Source organism: Anomaloglossus baeobatrachus, chromosome 4, assembly GCF_048569485.1.
Source record: "Anomaloglossus baeobatrachus isolate aAnoBae1 chromosome 4, aAnoBae1.hap1, whole genome shotgun sequence".
Lineage (NCBI taxonomy): Eukaryota > Metazoa > Chordata > Amphibia > Anura > Aromobatidae > Anomaloglossus > Anomaloglossus baeobatrachus.
In genome coordinates, this window is record NC_134356.1 from 608,667,196 (window position 1) to 608,690,859 (window position 23,664).

Here is a 23,664-nt window from a genome sequence, read left to right on the forward strand (position 1 = left end):
GCAGCCAGCCCCACCAGGTGTCATGCAGCCAGCCCCACCAGGGTCTCCATGTGTCATGCAGCCAGCCCCCCCCAGGGCCTCTATGCGTCATGCAGCCAGCCCCCCCAGGGCCTCTATGCGTCATGCAGCCAGCCCCCCCAGGGCCTCCATGTGTCATGCAGCCAGCTTCCCCAGGACCTCCATGTGTCATGCAGCTGGCCCCCCCAGGGCCTCCATGTGTCATGCAGCCAGCCCCCCCAGGGGCCTCCATGTGTCATGCAGCCAGCCCCCCCAGGGCCTCCATGTGTCATGCAGCCAGCCCCCCCAGGGCCTCCATGTGTCATGCAGCCAGCCCCCCCAGGGCCTCCATGTGTCATGCAGCCAGCCCCCCAGGGCCTCCATGTGTCATACAGCCAGCCCCCAGGGCTTCTATGTGTAATGCAGCCTGCCAGCCAGCCCCCCCAGGGCCTCCATGTGTCATACAGCCAGCCCCCAGGGCTTCTATGTGTAATGCAGCCTGCCAGCCAGCCCCACCAGGGCCTCCATGTATCATGCAGGCAGCTTCCCCGGGCCTATATGTGTCATGCAGCCAGCAAAATAAAAAAACAAGTACCTCTCTGCTCCTTCTGACCCCTGCGACTGCGGTAGTTACGCCCCTGCCCCCATATGTCACACACCCTGCTCCCTATACAGCCTGCACCCCCATATCACACACACACACCCTGACCCACATATCTCACCCTGCCTGTACCCCAACTTACACATCTCAAACACTCTGCACCCTTCACATGCTTCTGTCACAGTCTGCAGCCTTCATATCCCACTCCCCCTGCAGCCCCTCCCCTCATGTCCCCTCTTTTCTCATTACCACTCATGTGTTCGAAGTATCTTCTCCTGCTTTCTCCCCGACATCCTGTGTCTCCTCCCACACAGTCACATGGGCGTGATATCATCGCAGGTCCTGGTAGGGATGGTTTCCGTCTGCCGTGCAGGAGCACATCTCCTCTGCAGCAGGTCAGGAACGCCTGGTGGCCTCTCCAGATCAGGGGCCCCTCTGCCCCCTGCTGACACTGGGCCCCCCTGACTCACAGGCCGGCCCCCTAACGATCTCACAGTCGGCCACTACACAGCGGCACTACACATAGGGGCCCGGCAGCCGGCTCTGCAGAGCGGCTGCCGGGCCCCTATAACCCTGCGGGCCCGGTCGCAGTGGCGCCCTCTGCGACCGCGATCGTTACGCCCCTGGCTGTAAGCCATAATCATCAACATTACCAGAAACACTTTAAATAGATCCCTCTGTGTGTAATGACTCTATATAATATATATTAATTGAAATACTATGTCCCAATAATGATTAAAGTATTTTAGGAGTGATACCTTTATAGGCTAACCAGAAAAAAATATATTAGCAAGCTTTCAGAGCACAAAGGCTCCTTCAGGCAATTTACAAATTTCAGTTGTAATTTGCCTGAAGAAGGAACCTTTGTGCTCTGAAAGCTTGCTAATATAATTTTTCTGGTTAGCCTATAAAATGTATCACTCCTAAAATACTTTTATCATTCTTGGGACATAGTATTTCAATTGATTTTTCCGGATAACACGGTACCACAATATTACCCTGTATTGCACATAGTATATAATATATAGGAATAGATCCCTCTGTGTGTAATGACATATTATATAATGTGCTTCCCATTTTGTATTGAATTACTGAAATAAAGATACTTTTGATGATATTCTAACTTATAGAGCTGCACATTATTTATATATATATATATTATATATATATATATATATATATATATATATATATATATATATATATATATATATATATATATATATATATATATATATATATATATATATATATATATATATATATGTATGCCAGAACTTCAGAAGAATGCGCAGCCACGCCCTTATATGGAATGTTGGCGTGTCACAATGCAGCCAGGGAAAGAGACAGACAGACAGGGAAAGAGGCAGACACAGACAGGGTAAGAAACAGACAGACAGAGTAAGAGACAGACACAAAGAGACAGACACTTACAAAGATAGTGACAGGGAAAGAGACACAGACAAAGAGACAGACACAGGGAAACAGAGACAGAGAAAGAAAGGGAAAGAGACAGACAAGGAAAGTGACAGAGATAGATAGACAGACGGAGAAAGACAGAGACAGACAGGGAAAGAGACAGACAGACAGAGATAGAGCGAGAGAGACAGAGATACATACAGAGGGGGAGACAGACCGAGAATGGGAGAGAAACAGAGAGACAGTTACTATCCCGGGCGTTAATACATTCTATTTTGTTAACAACAGTTATTAACCCGGGCGAAGCCGGGTAGTACAGCTAGTATATATATATATATATTATATATATATATATTCATACACATACAATATATTATATATTCATGCTCTATTGCTTTATATTATCTATAGGATGTTGACACTCTGCTGCTTTTAAATTTTTAATCTTTAATATTCATTAAAAAAATTATATATATAAAAATAAACTCCACATTTGCATTATTGTTGAACTTACCCATAATATTGTGTCGGGAACCATACCAAAACGTGATACACTTAGATGGCTGAAGTATAGGCTTCAGAAGTAAAGCTCTTTGCCTTGAGACTCTTACTTCCAGGCGGCTCTTTACAGACAGGTGAAAGCCTAATAAGAGACAACATATTGTACATGAAATGAAAATCTAAACATTCAAAATGTGAGACCTTTATTTTGTAAAAAGGCAAAACTAACCTCCAGGTACAAAACGCCCAGAATTAACATTAATACTTCCCCAACTAAGCGTCCAGTCTAAATCATCTTCAGCGCTTTGCTTCCATCCGCATAATCCATGTTCAAATCCACACAAAGGTTCAATGATCCTGGAACTTCTTTTATTAGATGAATATATTAATTTATCACCAGTTAGCGGGTGCCTAGATGATTGGGAAACTGATGTCTTCTCTGCTAAAGTCCTGTTCCTGAAAATGGTTAGGAGGCTATTTTTCTTTACTTGTCCATTGTCCCGATTAGAAGACATATTGACACCTAATCCAGATGAACTCCTTCCATTTTCAGTTGTGGTCTGTTGTTGCACTTCACCACTCTGAGAAATTAAAGTTTGCAAAATGGACTTTCCTTCCAGTATATGATCATTATTCGTAGTCTCCTGTACTCTCTCAGTTAAGGAACTTTCCTTAATGATGGCAACTGTTGGAGTACTGTCAGATGAACTGAACTCTGAATTACTGTCTGAAGAACCTAGAGAAGAAATCTTAGTAGTAAAACCTGTCCTGTGGTCATCTGGTACCTGGAAGGTGGTCTTTTGAGTGTTTAACACTGTAGATCTGTCCTTTATTGATTTAGGGGTTGCAATTCTCGTTTCCTCTAACGTAGCATTTCCTTTAGGCTTTCTGAAGTCTGTAATTGAGTGGGTGGGTTCCTGAGTGGAACAGTTCAGAATATTAGTCTGTACAGATTTGGACTTTTGATTTGGAAATGAAGTGGAGGCCGGGAAAGTCTTGGGCCCCGAATTAGAAGAATGGAGGTCCATTGTGCCACCTTCGGATTTGTTAGTTGTAGGAGGAGAGACTGTAGTAAATGCTTCACTTGAGGACAAGTTAGAAGCCGTCAATGAGTTGGATTTCACAACATCAGATAAATTTGAAGAATCCAAGTGTGCTTCAGCACAAACTGAGATAGACAGATCATTAACTGCATTAAGCACAAAGTCTGTAAGGCCACCTAGAAGAGCTTCATAAAAAAAAAAAAAAATAATAATTATGAAATTTTAGGTTATGTGGCGGTTTAATTTCAGTACGAGTAGTACTGATTACATTTTTTGACATCTCTGTATGCTGCAGAGAAGACCGAATTCACATCTGTAAATGTTCAACTCTATGCTGCAGATTTTCACAGCGGACTTTACTGCTACAGATTTTCTGCTGTGGAAATCAGCAACATTTCCAACCTGTTTGTCTGTACTGGTAAGCTCTAGCATTCAGAATGCTTTTGTTACCGCATTTCCACCCAGCTTTCTGGTGACTCCCAATAATTAGTGTTGAGTGGATCCGAATCCGCACGGTTTGAGAGCCCGATCCGAGTCAGACCAGTACCCGGGATTCGGGGTGCACAATCCGGATCAGTTTTTTTTTTTTTCTTCTCTCTCTCTCTCCCCCCATTGATTTACATTGACGTGGATTCCGGATCGGATCCGGACTTCTGCGGCAACCCGATCCGGATCCGCCGGACCCGGATTATAACCGATCCGCTCAACTCTACCAATAATGCTTGCTGTATGCATTGATCAGTTTTCAAGACAGAATTTTTTTTTGAAGCATGTGCATAAGACTTAACATCTCGTGCACAGTGCTGGTATGGCTTGATGCAGCAGATTTGAAGCACACACAAAGGGGAAAAATCTGCTGTATTTTTGCTACGTGGGAACGTGCCCTAAGGCCAGTGTCCCACTTGCGATTGCCTCGCATGAGTCTCGCGTTCCATCACGTGGCATGGACTCACACACTGCTCTTCTCACAGGAGTGGGTCAGTTGCATGCATCTCTATGCAGCTGACCCGCTCCTGTGAGGAGAGTGCGAGTCCGTGACAGGTCATGCACCGCGATACTAGCACAAGACATATGCAAGGCAATCGCAAGTGTGACACTGGCCTAAGGCAGAGTGCCCAAAACTGTAGATTCAGTATTGCATATTAAAGCACACGTGAAAGTCTAAACCTGGGGAAAATAGAATAAAACCCCCGTAAAAAAATTCACACACACACACACACACACACACACACACACTACGGTTTCCAAAGTTAATTTTAATTAATAGATCTTGGAATAATAAAAATGTTCCCCAATTGGATGGGATTTAAAAAAAAAAAAAAAAAAAAAAAAAAAACCTTAAACTAAACACTTCCTATGTTGAGATAATCTTATATATGTGTCCCTGCTATGTAATGTGTAATTCTAAGATCATGCAAAGAAATTCAAACAGAAACTAACCAAAAATTAAAAAGTTCAATAGATGTAAGAATTGTGACTGTAATATGAAAGTAGGGGTCCTCTGTTAATATGTAAAATGGCCTGTAAAAAGTTGTTTTTAATTGGAAAAGCTTCTTACTTCAGTAAATGTGACCTGTTAGGCCATGTGCTTTTTTTCCTGCGTTTTGGCTGCATTTTAAAACTGCACTGTGTCATTGACAAAATGCATGCGTTTTGCTTCCCCAGCAAAGTCTATGAGAAGTCAGAAAGTCCTCAGCACTCCTGTGGCCTCTGCTTTGGTAAATCATTAACAGGGCTAAACTTTCAAGGTGGATTAAATTATGAAAATGATCCTCCTGCGGTAGTTTATATCGTTTTCGAGCAGTAACCAACAGAGTTCTGCCTAGAGGACTAAACTACGTAGAGAAAAAAAAAAAGGAAAAAAAAAAAAAAAGGAGTAACGAGTCAGTGCTACTTAAGGGCAAAAGAAAATCTTTAAATAGAGATTAAGGGCGCACTCACACTTCTGGCTTTTCGCCAGTTTGACGGATGCGGCGCACGCCAGTACAGTGTATACAGTGCAGTGGCAGCGCAACAAGCGCCGGTCACATGCTGTCATGTGACCGGAGCATGTGACCTGGAAGTTGCGGCGCTGCCACTGTACTGTATCATACTGTACTGGCGTGCATCCGTCAAACTGGCAAAGAACCGGATGTGTGAGCGCGCCATAACAAAGAAACAATAGCAATTTCTTTGACTAGGTTTGTACAACTCAACACATTATTATAGATTACCCACCAACAACTTAATTTTGAGCTTACCTGTCAAAGGATTTTCTTGAGGGCAATGGTTCAATTTATTAATTCTTGCAATGTCGGAATTGCTGAGTTTTACTCTTTGGCCTATGACTACATTGGCGTTATATGGTTCAATGGTCATTTCCCCATTCTTGGAAAATGCAATTCTTCAAAAGAAGAAATAAGACTTAATAGTGAATACCGAGATTAAAGTAGGTGTACATTCAAAAGCTACAGACATTAGGTACTGTAATATACTACTGTTTTGTAAGTAGGATATGAAGACTGAAAGATACAAGGCATAGTCATCTTTCAAGAAACTTTGGCCCGTAATAAATCTTAAATACAAAACAAAAAACGCAAAATAAACAACAAACCACTGATTGTGTTTTTTTGCAATTTTCCAACAGTTTGTACTACGTATGAGCTAAAGAAGTTGCCATCTGCCTAGGCAAATGTTAGAACGTCTGGGCTCCTGGTAGGTGTAACGTGCGCTCTTCATCTTTAGTTCCCGTTCACTGCGACAATGAGAAGCTGCAGATAAAAAATGGCAAAGGATAGTGGGATTTGGGCAGAGTAGGTGTAATGTAGGGATGGCTGTGGTTGTGTAGCGCCCGAGACTGGTCGCTACAGGTTATATCATATCCTTCCCTGTCAGGTCAAGATGCTAATCTAGTAAGTTCTACACACACCTCACACCACCATACAGCAGGGAGAAGCAATCACTAGGAAAGGGTTAACAATATTTCTACAGACACAGGAAGTGACTCAGCCAGTTCTTAGCAGACCCAGGTTGCCATAGCAACTTGCAAACGTGGGGGCATGAGCAGTTAGGAGTAGAAAACAGTTTCACTTTATCTCAGAATAAACTTGGACACGAGAGAGCAGACGCACAGTGGTGCAGCTCCCTGATGGGGAGGCTATCAGGCCTTCAGGGAGGCAGAACAGAGCTGTCTGGATGTAACACCGAAAAGACAGCTCCACCAAGCTGGGGGCCAGTAACATCTAGAGAGACGGGACCCGGCAGCTGTAATTGTGGACTAAAAGGGAGCAGTCTCCAGAGAGACAGGACTGGGCACAAGAGAGGTACAGAGCCCTAATTCGGGTGGCTAAGGTGCGGCAGCAGAGAGTGAGCCTGAAAGAGGGGGATAGAGGTCCGACCCACGAGAGGCCCAGGCTGCCGGCCGTGCGGACCGAGACCGGGGAAGAGTACAGAGTTGTGCATGGAGGAGAAAGGCCACAGATTACCAAACCGGATCCAGCCTCTGACCTTCCCGGGAAGCGACCAGAGTCTCTGATGGTGAGGACCAGCAACTGGGGTGTGATACCACGTGAGCCAGTAAAAGTGACTGGAACCCGCACCTGGTGACTCTGAGTAACTGCCGCCCCCCATTCTCACCAACCTCCTGGGGTACCCCGCTCCGCCCGTGGGGAGCAATACCATCCAGGCTGCACATAACACCAGCCCCGAAGAGAGACTGTGCAGCAGCGGCTAGTTCCTGGCAACATCCCGCGGGTGGCGCTGTGAAGCATCTCCACTCCCCATCCAGTACTGCCCTTGGGAGAGGACTAGTCGCAGGAAGGGTCGGCGGCGGCAGAGGCCGTGACCCCAGTCACCGCTGCAACCGGTGACACACTTCCCAGGGGCCCGTCACTTACATCCCCATCTGTATTGGACACTTGTCAGCTTGGTGTTCTTATTTAACATGTAGCTGACTGGGTCACGAAACCGGGTCAGGCCAGTCACAGCTACCCCAAGGAACCACTGGCCCGGTGACGAGTACCATAAGGCCCCGAGGTCGCTACAGTTGGATTTTGTAAGTCTATAATATTGCGGGTATGGAATGTTGTGGGTCTATGATGTCTGTGTGGAAGCTTGTGGTAGGATTTACACCCCAGAGACAGCGCTTAGCCCTACAATCCAGGGACAGCGCACTTAGCCCTACAATCCAGGGACAGCTCTTGGATAGCCCTAACTTAGCCATAGTACCCAGGGACAGCTATTGTTGCAAGAACGACCCTCAGCATGTGAAGGCTTATACTTTACATGAGTTCTTCTGGAATCCCAGGGAAATCTTACACAGGAGCGACCACTATTCTTCTGTACAGTAAAGGGAGGGCAGGATCTTCAGGCCCAGTTATCACACAATTCAAATGTGAAGGTAACTATTGGAATTTTATTCAACTTCTTTCCAATACATGACATTATTTCTCTTCATAGGATAACTCATCAACAACTCTATACAAAGCGTTTCTCCTCACAGATCAGTCCTCTTCAAAGTGTGTCTAGAACTGTGCAGTCTGTACTTGCCTCATACAATGGAGGTGTGGTAGGAAGAAAATAGTCCGTGTTGTCCCTCTACTCCTCTCTTCAGATAATACAGAATCTTGTCTATCCCGAGCCTCCTTATTTATATCCACTGTTTCTCAAGAAAAACTCTGATCTAACCCTCTGGTCTGTTCCCTCAAAACTCACAGATGTTTTTTCCTTGTTCTCATGGACATCACTCCCTTTTCCCAGCATTCTCTGGAGCTCCACAACTACTTCCTGTCTCCTTTTCACATTATTAATCCCGCTAGTTGCTAGCTGATTCTATATCACAATACAGCTTCTATGGGTAACACTCTTCCCTCCTAATTTAATGTCGTCCTGACATTCATATTCTTTCTCTATGGTCTAGCCCATCCTAGGAGTTATTGTCCCTTATCTGTGTATATGGAAAAAGGTGCTAAAAATCATAACATCGTGTTCAATATTAACCACAATCTGATCCTAACTCACTCTTGCTTGTAGATCTCCTGCAAAACATAAAACAACTTAAATCAACATCTCTTCAGCTGGAGCTTTCCGTCCGTCTTCAACCAGCTAAGGCTAACTAGTCATAACTTATAAGTCTCACCTACGGTTATCATGCTTTGTGATTACAGAGTCTTTTAATTTAAGTTCAGGCAAGGAGTCTATTCAATCAGGTAAAATCTCAGGTAAAGTACATCACTGAGATACCACTCAGGTAGGCTTACCTGATCCATAGGCAGTGATACCTGTTTCAACTCAACAGTCCTTGGTACTCTGCTCGGTTCACCTAGTGTATCATAGGTCAGCATCATTGGTCTTCTAACTTCGAGTTGAAGTCCTCCTGCAAGGTTGTTCCGCTGATACCGATTCTTCCTCTGAATTCAATTCCAGAACTTCGTTCGATGCTCTTTGATCTATATCTGTAGGTTCTGAATCTTCTGTTGGATCATCAAGTTCTGTATGTTCCAATGATTCCTCTGATCCTAGATTCCTATCTATATCTCCAGCAAGTGGTGTTTGATCATCACATTGGAAATTGACCTCCGTTGAGTTTCTTGGTAGAAATTCTGGAGCTTCCTGACTTAGTTTACTTTCAAGTACAAAAGTCTGATCATCTGAACTTTCAAGGTCACTGTCCACCTCAGAATCGTCAATCTGTGGTATTCTCTTTGCTGTTTTTGATCGGCATTGATTCACTTCTGGAATGTCTTGCTGCGGTGGGAGGTAATCATAGGGTAGTAGCAAGTTCCGATGCACTATTCTAGTTTTGTTGTCTCCCGCTTTCTGTCTGATCTCAAACTCGGCTGGTATCGGACATCATCTTGCTGATCACATATACCTAGTCTTCCCAGTACGAACGAAGCTTTCCTGGACCTCTTTTCTCACGTATGTTTCTGACTAGCACCCGACTTCCAGGTATCAATTCCACTCCATGATATTTCCGATCATAGTATTCTTTGCTCTTGTTTTGCTCTTCTGTAACTATTTTCGATGCTATGTTATAAGCTTATGCCATCTGTTCCTTCCATTTCCGAACATAGTCAGGGTATGTCTTATAAGTCTCTGAAACTGGAGTATCGAACATTATATCAATGGGTAATCTTGGAGAATGACCAAACAGAAAGAATGGTGAATAACCTGTTGCTTCACTCTTGGTACAATTGTAGGCATGCACCACTTTCGATACAGAATTCTTCCAATCCTTTTTCTGGTCAGCTGTTAATGTTCTCAACATTGACAATAATGTACGGTTGAAGCGTTACACTTGCCCATTACCCTCATGATGATAGGGTGTAGTGTGAGATCTCTGGATCCTACAGAATTTTCCTAACTTGGCAAATAGCTGGTTCTCAAATTCTCTTCCTTGATCATGATGTAGTCTGGTTGGGAACCCAAACATCAGAGCAAAGTCATTGAAAATCTTTTCTGCCGCCGTCTTGCCAGACTTATTGGTGGTTGAATATGCTTGAGCAAATCGAGTAAAATGGTCCATCACTACTAAGATGTATTCATATCCACCTTTACACGTCTCCAGATGCAAAAAGTCAACTGAAACCAGCTCAAATGGGCAAGTCGTTTGGATGTTGCGCATAGGTGCTCGAGTTGGTGTGTTAGAACGCTTATCTTTCAAACAACCACACTCTCTGGTCACAAACTTCTCCATATCTCTCTGCATGTACGGCCAGAAGAACAGTTCCCAAACCAAAATTTGTAGTCCTTTCTACTCCTAGATGTCCCATGTCTTCATGTAGTTCTTTGAAGACCAGTCGATGGTATCTTGTTGGTAGTACTAGCTGTTGCTTCTGTCCTCTTTCTATACAGGATAGAATCTTCTCAGATTCCTTAATAACAGGGTCGGTACCGCAGGACTGGCGCATAGCAAATGTGGTGCCAATATTCAAAAAGGGGACAAAAACTGAGCCGGGAAATTATAGGCCGGTAAGTTTAACCTCTATGGTTGGTAAAATCCTTGAGGGTTTCTTGAGAGATGCTATACTGTAGTATCTCAAGAAAAATAACCTTATGACAGAGTATCAACATGGGTTTATGAGGGATCGATCCTGTCAAACTAATTTGATCAGCTTCTATGAAGAGGTAAGTTCAAGCCTGGACCAGGGAAATGCAGTGGATGTTGTGTATATGGACTTTTCAAAAGCTTTTGATACGGTGCCACACAAAAGGTTGGTACATAAAATGAGAATAATGGGGATAGGGGAAAATATGTGTAACTGGGTTAAAAACTGGCTCAGTGATAGGAAACAAAGGGTGGTTATTAATGGTACGTACCTGGACTGGGTCTCAGTTCATAGTGGGGTACCACAGGGGTCAGTATTGGGCCCGCTTCTTTTCAACATATTTATAAATGACCTTGTTGGGGGCATGCGGAGTAGAATTTCAATATTTGCAGATGATACTAAACTCTGCAGGGTAATCAATACAGAGGAGGATAACTTTATATTACAGGGAGATTTATGTAAATTGGAGGATTGGGCTGAGAAGTGGCAATTGAAGTTTAATGTAGATAAATGTAAGGTCATGCACTTGGGTAGAGGAAATAACATTTATGATTATGTACTTAATTGTAGAACACTGGGTAAAACAGACACAGAAAAAGACTTGGGTGTATGGGTGGATGGTAAACTTCACTTTAGTGGACAGTGTCAGGCAACTGCTGCCAGGGCTAATAAAATAATGGGATGTATTAAAAGAGGTATAAGTGTTCATGAAAAAAATATAGTTCTACCTCTGTACAAGTCACTAGTGCGACCGCACTTAGAATACGGTGTACAATTCTGGTCACCGATATATAAGAAGGACATAGCTGAACTGGAGAGGGTGCAGAGAAGAGCGACCAAGATTATTAGAGGAATGGGTGGGCTGCAATACCAAGACAGGTTATTAAACTTGGGGTTATTTAGTTTGGAAAAACGAAGGCTTAGGGGGGATCTAATCACAATGTATAAATATATGAGGGGACAGTACAGAGACCTTTCCAAAGCTCTTTTTACACCTACGCCTGCGACTGGAACACGAGGGCATCCGCTACGTCTTGAGGAAAGAAGGTTTAATCATAATCACAGACGAGGATTCTTTACTGTACGAGCAGTGAGACTATGGAACTCTCTGCCGCATGATGTTGTAATGAGTGATTCACTACTAACATTTAAGCAGAGCCTGGACGCCTTTCTTGAAAAATTTAATATTACCAGTTATGTATATTAGATTTTATGACAGGGTATTGATCCAGGGAACTAGTCTGATTGCCGGATGTGGAGTCAGGAAGGAAATTTTTTCCCCATTGGAACTTGTTTGCCACATTGGGGTTTTTTGCCTTCCTCTGGATCAACATGTTAGGCTACGGGTTGAACTAGATGGACTTAGAGTCTCCCTTCAACCTTAAAAACTATGATACTATGATACCATCTGTGCTGAGTTAGAGCTTCACCCGTTCTCTACATAAGACTGCTACTGCTGGTGACTCCGTATCTCTTTCTCTCTTCCTTGGAAACCGGTTTTGTTCCACATAAGGTAGAATTCTGCTAATTATCTGATCTTCCCATTTAGCTTTCCAGATTGTTTCTTTTGATAACTGTTGGATGTACATAGGGTGAGCTTGTTCTGGTGCTTTCACGGTAGTTGCTACAGTCAACGGACACCACAACGGTGTGCATTCCTCATGCTGCACTTGTACTGCTTGAGTGGTGCTCACAATAGCTTCTAGACTGACTTCTTCAGACTATTCTTGCATGAACTGTTCAGGCTCTATTGGCATTCTTGATAATCCATCTGCATCCGCATTCCATTTTCCTGGCCTATACTTGATACTAAAGTTGAAGTCAGCCAGTTCAGCCACCCATCTTTGACCTGTAGCATTCAATTTAGCTGTAGTGAGGACATAGGTCAAAGGGTTGTTATCAGTGTATACCTCAAACTCCTTACTGTAATAGAGATAATCTCTAAATCGTTCGCTGACAGCCCACTTCAATGCCAGGAATTCCAGTTTTCCAGAAGGAAGATGGTACTTTTCTCAGCATCTGTCAACGTTCTGGAACCATAGCTGATGACTCTCAATCTACCATTTTGATGCTAATACAGGGCAGCTCCAAGTCCCATTTGAGAGGCATCACAATGAAGAACAAAATGGTTGGTTGAAATCAGGATATGCCATTATAGGTGGTTTTACAAGGTAATATACTAATTCTTCCAATATCTCTTGGTGATCTGAAGTCCAGATAATTGGTTGCTGAGCAGAAACTGTTTTCCTTTAGGTCGAGTCCAGCCAGTGTTTTCTTTTCCCCACTAACGTGGCTGACTTTGTTGTCCCTTCCAAGAGGTGGTATAACGGAGCGGCAATCCGGGAAATTTTCTGCATGTATGTCCTATAATAGGAGAGGAATCCCAAGATCTTCCTCAATTCTCCCACATTTGATGGATGCTTGTCTTTCAGGGCCATTACCGGAGCGATTTCTGCTGGGTCCATGGTGTATCCAGCCCCGGACACAATTTTTCCCAGAAATCGAACTTGTCTTCTGAACAGTTCACATTTTTTGGGGGTTAGCTTGACTCCATGTTGCTGATAACGTTGCAGTACAGTCCTCACATGCGCCACATGCTTGATGAAGGTCTTGCGGTGTACCACATTGTCATCTAGGTATGGCTGGCAGATATCTCAACTCCTCTAGACAGGCTTCCATGCTCCTCTGAAATTCTGCCGGGGCAGAGCTGACCCCAAATGGTATATGGATCCACTCATACAATCCCCAAGGTGTGATAAAGGCTGTTAGTGATCTACTGGATTCTTCCACAAACCCTTGGTGGTACGCCTTGCCCTGGTCCAGAACTGAAAACCAGGTACTTCCTGACAAGCTATCTAGCATATCTTGAATCTTTGGTATTGGGTGCCGGTCTGGGATTGACTTCAGATTTAGTTTCGGTAATCACAACAGAGCCTCAGTGTGCCATCCTTCTTCCTTACACAGACAATAGGAGAGGAGTAGGAAGACTTTGATTTTTGTATCCAACCTCTGTTAATTAGATCTTGCAGATATTCCTTTACTTCACTGTGCAATGGTCTGGGTACAGACACGTAACTTCTGGTTACTGGGGTAGAGTCTTTCAAGTTGATCTTAAGCTGTAATGACGGAATACACCCGATATCAGAGTCATCCTTTGAGAATGCGCGACACTCTTAACATCTGTTTCGCTACTGCTAGCTCTACAGTACTTAGATGTTCCAGGGGTACTGGAGGGTCCCAAGCTGCTAAGGTAATTTGTGAAGTTGTCTCCCCTGGGCACACTTTGCTTCGTGGTTCAGAAACTAAATTCACTGTAGAAATCTGGACTGGTCTCACACTGGCCGGATACACCGTCTTAATGGTTTTAATGTGACCTAACACAGTCTTAGGGTACAATCTCACTTCGTGCTTTGTCGTATTATTACCAGCACCGTCACTCTGACAAAACCACCAGTAGGAATCGTAAGCACAGTCTCCCCTAATGAGACCCTCGGGAAGTTCCGATGAGTCTCTCGGCACAAACAGTCTCTTCTGGATTTTTCTTCCCGGTTCAACCCTAACTCCACACCTCACTCCCACCATTTGATTTGCAGGGATGACCGCAGGCCTACCTTTACTTCTTTCATGTCCATTGTGTTTTGTGCTCTACTTATTCAACGAATCACATTTTCTGCCACGACTCTAGGAATGGCCAGCGATTTGGGGACCGCCTCCAACACAGGTGTCCCTGATTTGTATTTCGTGATAACATTGTAACCCATGATAGGTTCTTCCGCTACATTGGGATCACTGGAGACAAGAAAGGTTACCAATAACATCGCTCTTTGTGGCACAGAGTTGAAATGTCACTTCTACCCAGCCTATGAAAGGGATCTTGGTCTGATTGACGGCTTTGCTGTGGAGTTCCACTAGTCCTAACAGTTATTTTAGTGGACGAAGGCAGGTGTGTGGCATATGACACCTTCTCCATTCTTCATTTAAGAGGCTCGCTTGGGCATCTGTATTCCATAGCGCTTTCACCAGGAGTCCATCTAAGTTGCACTGTATGAAGCATCTTTCACCAATTAAGTTGATGAGGCTATCCTTACTGACTGAACAATCATCTTGCTCCCAGAAATGCATGGTCTGACTTCCACACTGGGCATTAAGAAGCTGATGGTTTTCTCCCTCTTGGAGCTGTCGAAGATGGTCACACATCTGGGGATAGTGCTGATGCAGTCGTATCTCATAAGCAGTTCTGGATGTTGGTGATATTTGTGTCAGGGCCTTCATCCATGTTGCAGTTACCAGTCACCCCGCACTGGCAACCTTCCGTCGTTTAATCCTAAGTGACATTCTCTGGCATAATGCCCTTCTTCACCACATCTTAGACGATGGCAACAGACAGTATTTTGACTTGACGATTGGCAACTCTCACAAGCAGGACGTCTTCCCTGTTGGAATCCACTCCTGAGTCTGAATGTTCGAGGCTCAGGGCCTGGTGCAGATCAGCTTCTTCACCTCTGTCAACTCAGCTCGGAGTTCTCCAATCATTTCTTTACAGTCAGCGCCGGCTGTCTTTTTTATAACTGGCGATTTGGTGTTCTCTCTGTCGTGATACTGGAGAGTCTCCAGGATGATCTGCTGACTGAACGCTAGGAGTCTCCAACTTCATCTGGTTCATTTTGGTTGTTTTGGTAGCGGAGCCTTTCTTTAATTTCTGTTCACTCTCTGACTGTCATCTGTGTCAACAGATGGAGGATTTCCAAAACCTTGTAGAGAAAGAGTTAACTAAATTAAATAATTCTAACAATATAATGTCCCATAATTTAACATCAGGGGAAAGAAGGGCTTTAAAAACCCTAAAAAATAACAACAATATAATAATAAAAAACTCTGACAAGGGGGGGATCAATTGTAATCATGGATGTGGGGTTATATGAAAAGGAGGTACAGGGAATGTTGAAGGATAGTAACATCTATAAAAAATTATCCCATAATCCCATAAATGAGATTAAAAAGGCATTGGGAGGTTTGTTGGAAGAAGGAGTTTCACTGGGTTTGATTAACCAGAAACAGAAGGATTATTTTAACCCTTTACACCCAATGACACCCCTTCTGCATGCACTACCTAAATCCCACAAAAATCAGTTCCCACCAAGTTTTCGCCCCATTATTTCAGGCATAGGGTCTGTCACTGAACATCTCTCGGAGTGGCTGGAAAAGCATCTCCAGTTTCTGGCCAAAGCCTCGCCGAGTTTTGTTCAGGACAGTAAACATGTGCTTAATGTTTTGAATGGCATGGAGTGGCGGGATGATAATTGTTGGGTAACATACGACGTATGTACATTATACACGTCCATCCCACACTACCTTGCCATTATGGCATTGAAAACGCAGATGGAAAAATATTCCGATTTTTCTTGTGACTTACAGCAGTATATATTGGATGTAACTTTTTTTCTGTTAAAAAACAATTACTTCACTTTTTTGGGGGATTTTTATTTACAGACACAAGGTTGTTCAATGGGTTCACGTTTTTCACCATCTCTGGCGAATATTTATATGTTTTGGTGGGAGGAGGAGTTTATTTTTAACTTAAAAAATCCTTTCAGCCCGAACATATTAATTTTCCTCAGATTTATTGATGATATTTTGATCATATGGAAAAATGGAGACGAAAAAATGGAAAATTTTATTTCATTTATTAACAACAATCCTTATAATTTAGGGTTTACATATCAAAGTAATCCTTCACAAATCCATTTTTTGGATATGATTTTGATGGGAAACAAAGAAAAAAAATATTGTTGACTGCAAGCTATTTCGTAAGCCCTCAGCAGGAAATTCTATCCTGCATGCGACTAGCTGTCATCCCAGGTTCGTAGTAGAAAATATCCCCACTGGGGAATATATAAGGGCAAAACGCTGTTGCACAAAAATGTCGGATCTAGAACAGGAGTATGAAGAAATAGATAGGAGATTTGTCGCCAGGGGTTATTCCCAAAAAACCTTGAAAAATCTAAAATAAAAGTGCACTCCAAAACTAGGGAGCAGTATTTGAAACAGGGCAGGGAGGAAAATTCTCACAATGTGCAACCAGTTTTTTCAACTAAATTCAATAAGAATTACTATGACATAGTGCACATTGTGAGAAGATTCCTACCGGTTTTGACTGCGGATGAAACCTTGAATTGCATATTGGAGGGAGGTGTCAAATTTGTTTCAAAGAAAAATACCACACTGGGTGTGTTTTTATCCCCCAGCAATCATAAAAATAAATCAAAGAAAATGGATAAATCGAACTGGTTATCAGTGAATGGTTCATATAAATGTGGTGGAAGAACCTGTGGTTTATGCAAATATGTCAGTAATACAAAGAATGTTTTATCATATACTAATGGGAAACAATTTGACATCCGAACAATGATAAACTGCAGTTCTACAAATGTTGTGTATGTAATCTCCTGCACTATGTGCAGACTGCAGTACATAGGTCACACCTCTAGGACACTGAGAAAAAGAATATCGGAACATGTGTACGATGTCCTAAATAAATCAACCAGGAGTCCTTCAGGAGCCTCCCAGCATTTTCTCAGTGTCCACGGGGGTGATTTAAGTAGCTTGCAGGTGAGCGGCATAGAGAAAATACTGTTACCTAGGAGGGGAGGAGATATAAAAAGAATGTTACAACATAAAGAGATAAAATGGATTTTTGAGATGGAAACAAGGGTTCCTACAGGACTAAATATAAGAAATGATATAATGTATTTTTATTGAGAATTTATCTGTTGCTCACTTATTTGGTTGCACTTATAAATGTGGATTAATTGGATTTTTGCATATTTAAATTTTGTATTGATTGCTGACATCATATCCTGTGCCATATGTTTTTAGTCTGGATTCATTGTGAGATGTGTTGAGACTGAGTAAGGACAACTAGTCCGAAACGCGTCCTCCTAACATGGCATAATGGATTTTTAATATTTCTTCAATAAAGGATATTTATTTTTAATTACTGGAACTGTGCTGGATCGACTTTTTGCATGGAATTCTGGATACCAAGGGAGCTGGCTGACTCCAAATGGATCCCTGCACGGTGAGATTGTGGTCTCCTAAAGCAGTGAGGTGAGCTGGACACACCCTTGTATATCCATCCAATAGTGTATGCAGGAGAGCAGACAGCAGCTGCAGAACTACAAGGCTCAGCATGCTCCATCCAGGACTGTATGCTTGAGGGAGAGTCAGGGGGAGCAGACCTACAAGGCTCAGCATCCTCCATCCAATAGTGTATGCAGGAGAGCAGACAGCAGCTGTCGAACTACAAGGCTCAGCATCCTCCTTCCAGGACTGTATGCAGGATTTCTTTGCCCCCCCCCCAAACAAAAAAAATGATGTGGGCTTCGCCATATTTTTGTATGCTAGCCGGGTACAGCAGGCAGGTACGGGCTGCCCCCAACCCCCAGCTGCCTATTTGTACCCGGCTGGGAACCAAAAATATAGGGAAGCCCTTTTTTTTTTTTTTTTTTTTTTTTAATTATTTCATGAATTTCATGAAATAATTTAAAAAAAAAAAAAAAAAAAAATGACGTGAGCTTCGCCCAATTTTTGAGTCCAGCCGGGTACAACAAGGCAGCTGTGGATTGGAATCCACAGTGCAGGGTGCCCATGCTTTCTGGGCACCCCCGCTGTGAATTGCAGTCCCGCAGCCAGCCCAGAAAATGGCACTTTCATAGAAGCGCCATCTTCTGGCGCTGTATCCAACTCTTCCAGCTGCCCTGATGCCGGGTGGCTCGCTGGGTAATAATGGGGTTAGGGCTAGCTGTATAGCTGGCCCTAAGCCCGAAATTCATGGTGTCACGCCAATATTAGACATGGCCACCATGAATTTCTAGTAAAGATAAAAAAAACAACACACAGAAAAATATTTTTATTAGAAATAAAAAACACAATTAGTGACTCCATCTTTATTGAAATAAAGAACCCCCCTCCGCAGTAATCCTGGGTCAAGGGTCCCGCGCCATCCAATTCGGATCCAATATCATCTGATCGGTTTGCTGGAAGGCAAAGCGATCAGATGATGTGTCAGGTTCTAGGGGCTGAATCACATCACACATCAGCTGATTGTATAAAAGCCGATTATACAATCAGCTGATGCATCGGTGCAAAAAAAAAAAAAAAATACTCACTTATGTGCTGATTACCGGCAGCTCCTAAAGCGATGGGGCGGGAGTCTGATCCTGTCCGATCGCTGCAGCAGCTGCCAGTAATCAGGGATGAAGTCTCCTGACGCATCCGCTGATACCGGCCGGGCGCCGGCGTCAGCCCGAGACTTACGATCAGCTGATGCGTCAGGTGACTGCATCAGGTGATCCATCGCCAGGTCCTGCATCCTGCAGGCATACGTACCCGGGGAGACTGCACACACCCGGAGCGGCGGTAGGAGGATCTGGGAGCGGGCATGGCACCGGGAGTCTGCAGACAGGTGAGTATAACTTTTTTTTTTCTACTGTTCACTTTTGTTTTCGCAGCAGCTTCCACCTCCCGCCCAGACATGGCGCCGCACGGCAGCATACATGCCCAGGACGGGAGGTGGACGCAGCGGTGACGGTACTGGGAGGATTCATGCTTCTGTGTTTACTGACAGAAGGAATCCTCTTCCTGTACACGTCACTTTACTACCCACCTCCTGCGTTTATAGCTGCGTTTTTGGTCTTAGAAACGCACCAAAACGCAGCTATTTGCGTTTCTCATTGCGTCTTTCAACATCCCATTGCACTCAATGGATGAAAAGCGCAGTGAAAAACGCGGGAATAATTGACATGCTGCGTTTTTGTGGCACCACAAAAACGCAGCTGAAAAAAAACGCTGTGTGCAGACAGCAAAAATGAAAACTCCTAGACTTTGCTGGGGAAGCAAAGTCATGCAGTTTTCTGACCAAAAACGCACCCGAAAACTGCGCAAGAACGCCGCGAAAAACGCACTGTGTGAACTTACCCTTATGGTGATTTGCAGTGTTAGGGAGGTCTGCCTCCCTGGTTCAGAAGTTCTAGCAGATTGCTGCACAGCTGTTCTTAAAGCGATAAATTGTTCGCTCAATTCCTGTAGTTCTGTCTGTGGAAGGAGTATCTTACTCTTGGTAATTGTCAGCTCCTCTGCATCCTTCATCCTCAACCCGGTTATGAACTGTGGAATGTCCCCATGACGTGCTCATCTTCTCTCTCCTAATTCATCCATATATTTGTTAATGGCTGTTAAGAGAGGTCTGCGGTTGCGTGCCTTGGTGATCTGTTCTTCTGCCATCTTTACATGTCGTGTGACTGTACGCAATTCCTCAAAAGATAACTGCAGGAGCAGCTCACTGACACTATTGATTTGGGTTTCCACATCCATAGCTGCTGATTCTGCTATTGTGCTTTTACAATGCTGGTCCCCTTTAAATGGTGTAGCAGAGCTGAGTTGTGGTGCTGTGTATTACAATAGCTGTGCCTCTGCTCAATTACAGCCTTATTCCCTCTCAGGATTCCCCGTACGGGCCACCAATGTTGCAAGTACGACCCTCAGTATGTGAAGGCTTATACTTTACATGAGTTCTTCTGGAATCCCAGGGAAATCCCAGGGAAATCCCAGGGAAATCTTACACAGGGCGACCATTATTCTTCTGTACAGTAAAGGGAGGGCCGGATCTTCAGGCACAGTTATCACACAATTCAAATGTGAAGGTAACTATTGGAATTTTATTCAACTTCTTTCCAATACATGACATTACTTCTCTTCATACGATAACTCATCAACAACTCTATACAAAGCGTTTCTCCTCACAGATCAGTCCTCTTCAAAGTGTGTCTAGAACTGTGCAGTCTGTACTTGCCTCATACAATGGAGGTGTGGTAGGAAGAAAATAGTCCGTGCTGTCCTTCTACTCCTCTCTTCAGATAATACAGAATCTTGTCTATATGGAGCCTCCTTATTTATATCGACTGTTTCTCAAGAAAGACACTGATCTAACCCTCTGGTCTGTTCCCTCAAAACTCTCACAGATGTTTTTCCTGGTTCTCATGGACACCACTCCCTTTTCCCAGCATTCTCTGGAGCTCCACAACTACTTCCTGTCTCCTTTTCACATTATTAATCCCGCTAGTTGCTAGCTGATTCTATATCACAATACAGCTTCTATAGGTGTCACTATTATATAGCCCTTCTACCTAGGGAAAGCTGCCGTATAGCCCTTCTACCCAGGGACTATAGTGGTAAAGCTCTACAATCCAGGAACAGCCCTCATAGCCAGTTTGTGAATTGCAGTCCATGCTCGTACAGTGTTGCATGAAGATCTGCAAGAGCCCTTACAATTACAAGCGTCCCTTTGAAGGCAGCCATAATGCTGACGTGGCCCTCGTTGAAAAGGAGTTTGATAACCCTGCCCTACAGGGAAATTGAAGTCCAGTTACCTCAGGGTCTACAGCCTACCTAGTTTGTATCTAACTGCCCTATCCAATTTGTTGGCTTACAGAGACAAACATTTAATTTACTGCCCTAATTTTAGATCATTGAGCTTTAGCTAGTTGGCACCCTCCAGCACGATTGATGCAAGCTCATCAACCCTCCCACCTGACACCCATCACACATGCCTCAGTAGCCCCCTCCAACAGACAGGTATATTACAATGCAACATTAAAGGATTTGCCTGTTGAGAAAGAGAAAGGTTCTTGGTTTACTCTTAAAAGTATAACAATCAAAATGACTGCTGGAACACCATTGTAAATGTGAACAGGGTGCTAGCCAAAAAATACATAATCTAGATGAAGTGAAAGCTGCAGACCAAATTCAGAGTAATATGAACAAGCATAACTGCTTTATGATACATAAAGAATGAAAAATACAACTAGCCATATGAAAAATGGAATAAAAAATTTTGGTGATATTGCATAACTGCTGAGGATTATTTTGAAATTTTGATCCTTTTGATCCAATTATTTTGATCCTTTCCGCAGATCTCCTTGACAAAGTCTACTGTACTATAAAGTCCGTTCTAGCTAGGGTTTAAAGTACAGCTAAAATTACTTATAGTTGTCATCAGTAAGTATGCTCTCCCAAAGACCGTACGGACTGAGGATGCAGCTCAGGGAAGTTCATAAAGAAAAGGAAGCCACATCTTTACTGCCCTTGTTTCGCCCGGGGACCAGGGGTACTCAGATCCGGGCCACAGAGTCACTTCTGCGGGTATCACGGTGGCGTGACCCGGTCTGTGATCCCAGGCTCCACAGTAAAAGGGGGTTTTGTTAGGGGAGATTGTCCGTGACGCCACCCACGGTTGTGGTGATGGTGGAACATCACCGCTGCTCTGGAAGGGGATCCCGGGAGCGATGACAGGGAGCAGCGTAGTTGTTATGTCCCCTCCGTGGGTAGGGGGGTTGGTTGTCCCGGGGCCCAGTGATGGGGTAAGCAGGGGGCAGTGCGCAGTGCTGCAGTGCGATGCCCGAGGGCACGGGTGTACTCACAAGAAAGTCACACGGAGTCACTGGTGAACTAGAATTGACGGTGTCCGCAGCCTTTGGTACGGGGTGTTAGTGTCCCACACACGGTGCAGCAGCCCTGGTTGTTCTTTCCCTGCAGCAAGTGTCTTTCTCTCCACTCTCTTCCACTGCTCCTCAGCCGGGAACGGGGAATCCACTCCCCTGTAGTGATCCGGGTACCCAGGCACCGAGGGGCCACCGCCCGGCTCCGGCTACCTGTTCTGGCCCCTTCCTCACTACGGCCTGTCCCGGCCCTCTCAGAGCACACTTCACTCCCAGCCGGGAGCTACAGCTTCAGACTTCCGTCCTGTCTGCCTCCACACACTCTCTGCTCCAGCCCCTCCCCTCTCCTCTGCTTTTCCCTTACACTGGGGGCTGTGCTTGTCTGGCTGCACCAGTGTGAGATCATATTACCAAGGAGGATTAACTCTTTATGTGACAACCTGGCTGTGCCAGGGCGTCACACCCTCCCCAAAAAAATACTGTATTGTACGGTTCTAGCATACAAGTCCTAGAAGTAGAAAAGATCACTGAATTTTATTTATATAGCGCCAACATATTTCACAGTAGCTTATAATTTACAGACAATAAAGACCATAAGAATTAAGGGAAAAAAAACAAACAAACACACCCACCCCATTTTCAGTACACAAGCTTGCCACCTTGCTGCTAGGCTATGTGCGCACAGTGCGTTTTTCCGGTGCATTTTTGGGCTCAAAACTGCATCACTTTGCTTACCCAGCAAAGTCTATGACTTTTCATTTTTGCTGTCCGCACACAACTTTTTTTTTCCAACTGCGTTTTTGAGCTTTAAAAAAAAAAATAAATAAAAAAAAAAAAAAAAAAAAAAAAATGGACATGTCAATTCTTTTCTGCGTTTTTCTGCGTTTCCCCCCATGCAATGCATTGGAAAACTGCAGAAAAACGCAGCAAAATGCAGCCAAAATGCGGTAAAAACGCAAAAAAACGCATGTGTTTTTACCTGTGCGGGTTTTTGCGCGTTTTTTTTGCCTTATGCGTTTTTAGCGGCCAAAAACGCAGCGTCAAAAAAATGCAGCATGCGCACATAGCCCAACACAGACAAACGAACTATGTCAGCTAACATCAAGCCGGAAGTATCTCCCTCCAACTAGTGATGATGAATGAAAACACCTCCTTTGAAGCAAGCCCTCAGGGAATTCAGGGTTCTATGGCGAACATATAATGGCAGAAACTTTCCGAGCCCCCTGCCATACCCTCTGAGGGATAAACCTCTGACCATGCCAGGACCCGCTCAGAAAAGAAACTATGAAAATTTGCCGATATACAAGAGATTTGTCAATATCAGACTAGCAGCTCGCTGAGCAGCTCAAAACACGTAGGAAAGGCCTAATATCCACACCTTTGGCCATGCTCCTAGAAAAGAAAAAGAAAAAAGAAAAAAAAAAAAAGTCAGGGAAGCAGCAAATCAGGCTTAACATACTTCGCAAAGAATGCCAAATCGCCATCTACCAATCCGCTGAATCTCCGAATTAAGCAGACCAGCTTGAGCCACCTCAGTCACGGCCCCAATCAAGCCTTTGTGAAGGAGGGCCAAAAACAGA

The 23,664-nt window shown here is 44.0% G+C and overlaps 1 long non-coding RNA gene across 1 annotated transcript in view; it reads right to left on the reverse strand.

The window, feature by feature from the left end:
- The window catches only part of LOC142301890 (uncharacterized), a 58,919-nt gene extending 56,312 nt beyond the window's left edge, over window positions 1–2,607 (reverse strand). The window contains exon 1 of the long non-coding RNA XR_012752905.1: window positions 2,532–2,607. This is a non-coding gene — a long non-coding RNA (uncharacterized LOC142301890). The remainder of the gene's footprint in view (window positions 1–2,531) is intronic.
- Window positions 2,608–23,664: the final 21,057 nt, after the last annotated feature.